Here is a 5,852-nt window from a genome sequence, read left to right as displayed (position 1 = left end):
ATAACAAATACTCACCTCAAGACGTGTGACATTTTGGCTTACTAGTGTTGGGAAATGTTTTAGAATTATTTGAGTTTATAACCATTATTGTGTATTCCAAAGAATCTGATTTCTTTTGGCAACAACCCAATAATTTAATTACTCCCTTTCCAGATTTTTTGAGAATGAATTTGTTTTTACACACTGTACTGTGGTATTCATGTACTTCCTTTTCACCTAGCATAAAACTTTGTTTCCTAAAAACAAGTCTGTATCAGGGTAGGGCAGTAGTTTTAGATTTAGTTCATTAGATGTCAGCTATGCAGATGAATATAAGACACTTCTAATGCAAAATAAAAGATGATAGGCCGCCTTCCAGATTGTGTCTCAGGTAACCAGATGTTTCCTGAAGGGAGATAGATTTGTTGGATGATGCTGTTGAGGTGTTCAGCACAATGTTTTTGTTCTCAATTGACATAAAATTGCTTATCATAAAGGGAGGGACAGGAGGGATTGAAGGTTAAAACTACTCATGTTTAAGGAGCATTTTCTGTTGAATTGATTGCACGTGACAGGACAGTTAGCAGGGTGTATATTTCACTTGTGGAATATGTTGAAAGAGTAGGATACCACAAAACGCTGGAAAATTGGCAAATACATCGAGAGACCTTTGTATCAGCACTGCGTGTAAAGATCATTCTCCTAGCATTAAAAATGAAACAACTTCATACTGAGTATTTTCTGGAGGAGATAAGGGTCTAGTTTTGCTGTCGGCCTCACAGTCTGGGAGAGAACCATGCCATCTCTTCTCTATCCTGATGGAGAGGAGGAGGGTTGTAACTGTAAAACAAATTCCAGCGTCCATTTAGAAGGAAAACCCCCCCAATGTTACTACTTGCTTGGTGGTGGAGAGAATTGACCTTGTAATGTGAACAGTAGGTAATAATGACTAAAGTATTCTTGTCTTCCTATGTAGGAGGCACCAAGGAGATTTGTGCTGTCAGTGAAACTACCAGCCAAGGATGGGGGCCTAGCTGGTTCAAGGAGTGAGTAAATAAATAAATGAGGGCATGCTTTCCTTCTACAGTGAGTGAATAAATGAGGGCTTCCTCTGTAGTTGTGGTTCTTCTGCCAAGCAGAGACCTTCAAGTTCAAGGCCTGTTTCAATTCTTCAACTGTTTTGACTCCACTGTGTAAATTACCCTTGTTTTTCCAGTTGAGAAATTCGTATTTGTAGGTGCAGCAGGTTTTCTAAGCAATATAAAAAAATAGGTATTTGTGCAGTTAAAGAAGCAAAACAGGATTGTCTTGGATGCAAGAGTGATTTATGTTCTTTCACTTTCAAGTTCAGCTGAGATTTTTCATTGATTCTTCTGATTCTTCAAATGCAGGCCTGGAAAGTTCAAAACATCCTCCTACCACTAGTTGTGCAGATACTATGTAGTACAGGTTCTGTTGGTGTGTATTTACTCTTGTGACCTGGAACAAAGAGTTTTTCTCTTTAAATTTCAGGAAGTTAAACTTGGCTTTGTAAAGCTTATTATGTTGTTCCTGAATGCCAGTTTTGCCTAAGTCTTCCTGGAGCGGATTCTTGGACTGGTGCGCAAGCACTTTCCTGGTGTGAAAGAATGGTTGCAGAATGGTTACATCCCACCAAATTACTCCTTCCCCCAGCGCTACTTTTTCTGCTCCTTATTCCATTTGTGCATACGGGGAAATAGGCTGGGATGTGTTATCACCGACCTGAATGTTGTGGAAACAAATATTAGAAGTTACAAAGATTGTTTCAAGCACTGTATGCTCTGCTCCTGAAATCATGGTATGTTCAACTATGGAATCAAGGAGGAAGAAGAGAACAGCAGCCTAATACTCTGCCGCCAGCAATGTCTTTAGCATGTGCAAAGTTAAATGGGTTTGAAGGCACTTGCGTTTTTTTCCATGGCACTTGCAGATTTTTCTCTAGTCAGAATTCACTGTTCTGGATTTTTTTGCCCTTCATTAGTCAAGAGCCCCTTGGCCTCAAAGGAATGGTCAAACTCATTGGGAAAAGGCTTTTGGTTGCCTGTCACAGGCTGGCAATAAGCTGTAATAAAAGGGAAAACCTTTGTACTTCAGTGACAAGTATGTATTTCTCAGGCCCTTCCTGTGGTACTCCCTTGCTCTCTGAAGTCTCTTCTGTTGCTAGCATGTAAGGGGAGAGGATGGCAGCATAGGATAGTAGCTGAAATTGATTCTTCTCCCACTAATGGGATGGTTTCAGGAGGCACAGATACCTGTTGGACCGAACGAGGCTGATGACAGACAAGATGTTTTGGTGTCTTACCATTCTTGCTGCCCCTGAAATATTCACAAGGTTGGTTCTCCTGGGCTTGTGCTGTACTGCAGCATTCAATAGCCCTTGTGTCCCTGGGGTTTAGTCAGACTCCTTTACTAACAGGAGGGGATCTGCCGCTTAGCCTTCCCATTTGTGTTCCCCGTGTAATTGGGGTTTGGCATGCAGCTAATGGACAGAACCTTCAGATAAAGTGGCAGACAGATTATGCTGATGTAATGCATGACAGCTGCTTTCGTCTGTCAGCATCCTGGAAATCTTTCTAGTTGAAGATCATAGTTTCCTTTTCCTGTCAGAGCCAACTCCCTTAATGAAACATTATCAAAGGTTTGGCTGGGTTAGAAGAAGTAAAAGGCAAAATCGCTGGGAATGAAGATAAGGGACAACTCAGTGTAGTGAGTTTTCTCATGCCCATGCTGTTCCTAGTCTCTGAAGCAGTGAAACTTAAACCTAGTGGTATAATAATCAAACACACTTCTTTTGGCGCGTGACAGCGTTAAGGCAGGCTTAGGCATACATGCATAGACACAGATGATGCATTATTCACAGACTTAATTTTACACTATTTGGTGGTTGGAGCATTACATCTCATTTGACATGGCATCTTCAAAATACCTTGCCATAAATGAAAGTATCTTCCATTTAACTTGAGGCTTTAACTCAGTGTTGTCTGCTAATGTTCTTTACTGCTGCTTTAGAACTATTAAGTGTATCAAAGCAGTGTATTTTCTTACGCTATTTTAGTTTTGTTCAGTGATGAATCAATTTGTGCAGACATCCAGGTACTTACGCTTTCTGTCTTTCGATATGTGCTACTGGCATTATCTGCAGTGCATTCGAGTAACTATTTTTAGGTGACAATCTGCACAAGTACAAGTGGTTTTCTTTGTTCTCATTCATTGATTGCCTTCCGCATATTGCAGAGGTAGCTGGGATGCCTGAGAGTTGGTAGTGGAAAGAGAGTGTGACTTTGTGAAACAGGTGGCAGCTCTTTTGTGGAAAAAGTGTGATGACTATGGATGATTTTTCTCCAGGTAATTTAGGACTAGTTTGTTTGCACAGAGTGAACCTCCCTAGTTCATCGTCTTTGCCACTCTCGACTGGAACACCAGCATGAATTACTTAAATGTTGAGATGTGGCAAGTCAAATGCTGCTTTGTATGAAGTTTGATTGTAGCAGTTGGTGGTGGTCTTCTCGATTGTTTTTTGAAAATGCACGTACTTTCTGGGAGATGAATTGTCAAAGTCGGGTTGGAATGGAGTTTCAGGTTTGTAGTTTGCTGGAGCCAGTTGAGGTTTACTGAAAGGTCTAGGCAAAAAGCATAAATCATTCTGTAATCTCATGCTGACATATGGTATGTAAATACCATGATCCACCCAAAGGGTAGCCAGCATTATAAATGTACTTTCTAATCTCCTACTGAAATGAGCACTCGGTATAATGCAGCTGTAATCTAATAGATATTAACAGCCTGAGAATGTACAGTAAGACCTTAATAATTCAGCATTGTTTGATTGGCTCCATCTGACTTGTAAATAGCACGATAAGGGCTGCGCCACTTGCAGCTGAGCAACCAACTGCATTAGTTTAATAGTATGAGAATTTTTAAAGCTTGACTTCCCAGCCGAAATAGCCTGTGACATTTTAGTTTTCTTTTTTAAATTAAATGTATTTTGAATTTGACATGCAATAAAGCAAATTTTCATAGAGGGGGAAGAAACCCAGCATTTTTTTTTTTTTTACAACAATTCCCATTCTAGATTCTCATATAAATAATAAATTCAGGTTATGCAGCACTCCTGACATGGCCAAAAACTTTTGGATGTGTTTTTGGTTTACTTTACCGGGATTCTCTTGCTGTTCCTCTCTTAGGCAAAAGTCAAAAAATCATTAGAAGCTGTTGCAACATTCCCCACAATAGGCTTAAAAGGGAAAGGCTTATTCCACAGCTCTTAGGGGCTTAGAGTGATGCACAGGCTTACCCTGGAGCTCCTCCAGATACACGTGCCTTGTGGACCCAGCCTAGCTGCTCTGGAGAGCAACCAAAGACATCATTTCCAGGACAAACTGATGAAGCAGGAGCCTACTGAGGAGGAATCCCACGCAAGCTGTGGAAAAGTAGTTGGGTTTTGTATGGCAGTTACAGAAATGTTTTTGTTCCAGAACAGAGCTTACAAGCAAATAAGGGACTGACACTGGTAACAAGGCTAAGTCTTATACTTTTGGAAAAAAAGTGGGTTTGTGTGCAGATGAATGCACCTTTCCTTTTTTAAAAAGCTCAGCAGACTTTTTTCTTTTTTTTAAAGTAGTGTTTTGAAGTGCTAAGAATCTTGAGCGGATTTTTTTTATACACTGGCTGATAGCCTGGTCTGTGTGCATAATGTGTGATGTGTGGCTGCAAGATTGGTGCAGGATCTATAAACTCCCTTAGTTTCTTTGCGGAGCGTGACATGCCAGGTTCCTACAGTGATACAGAATGGTACGGTTTTTTGTTAAGGAGCTGATGATGGACCTAAAATAACTTGCTTGAATATATTAATCTCCATTTTTGGTAGCAAAATCCACAGAGGAATAGCATATACCTATTGGGAGTCCCCCAGGGAAAAAAACCTAGCATATAGATGTAAAAGTAAAGGTTTTGCCAAACATTTCAGTTTCGCAGAGCTGCAGGAGTTTCTAGAATGAGTTGTGCAATATTACTGTCAGGTCTTAGAGTGGAAACAACCGCAAGAAGCAGCTAACTTACTTAGTCAGTACTTTATAATTCAGGCCAACAGTGTGCTGTTCTGTGACTCAGAGCAGACTTTCTTTGCAGACTGATTTATTGTACCAGTGGGTCCGATGGTCTGCTTGTTTGTCACAATTAAGTAATAATTCATTCTACCTCCTGAGGAGTGAAATTTGGCTGCTGTGTATAAAACACTGTGAGTCACCAGTATTTGGAAAACAAAATAGATGTTTTCTGTGTTTTGTTGCCTATCAGAGTTGGTGAATGGTGTTTTGGCCACTCCATGGCAACTACTTCACTGGAGTCTGAATTAATATTGCAGCTCCGGGAGTTTGATGATACGATCGGTTCTCACCAGTGATCTTAGTCAGACTATTGTTTTGAATAGTATCATGACGCAGCTGTCTTAGAAACTCTTCGAATACATCCACAGTTCTTGTTTGTTTTTCCTAAAACTAAGACCATTGCATCTTCCACTTAGTTGTAGAGCATGATGTAAAAGCTCCTTATCCAATTCAGTCTACAAAAGAATGTATTTTCATGCTTTAGATAATTTCAGTCAATCTTGGAAAATGTAGCTGTACAACATACAAAAGTGACAACTCCAACACTCACACACAATATGAGCTGTTGAGAATCACTGTTATATTTACCAACATTTCCATATCCCTGTCAGCCAGTTCTGCACAACTGTTGTCCTCATCATAGTCAGCAGCACCAACAGAGATTCCTCTCCTCTCCCCAACTCCTCCCTGGGGGTGATTCTTCTTCTCCAGTTTTATCCTTAGCGTGGCTTCAGCCGGAAGCACTTC

This window comes from Buceros rhinoceros, unplaced genomic scaffold (genome assembly GCF_000710305.1).
Source record: "Buceros rhinoceros silvestris isolate BGI_N320 unplaced genomic scaffold, ASM71030v1 scaffold18132, whole genome shotgun sequence".
NCBI classification, from domain to species: Eukaryota; Metazoa; Chordata; class Aves; order Bucerotiformes; family Bucerotidae; genus Buceros; species Buceros rhinoceros.
The sequence above is the reverse complement of the archived record's forward strand: the minus strand, read 5'-3'. Positions refer to the sequence as shown.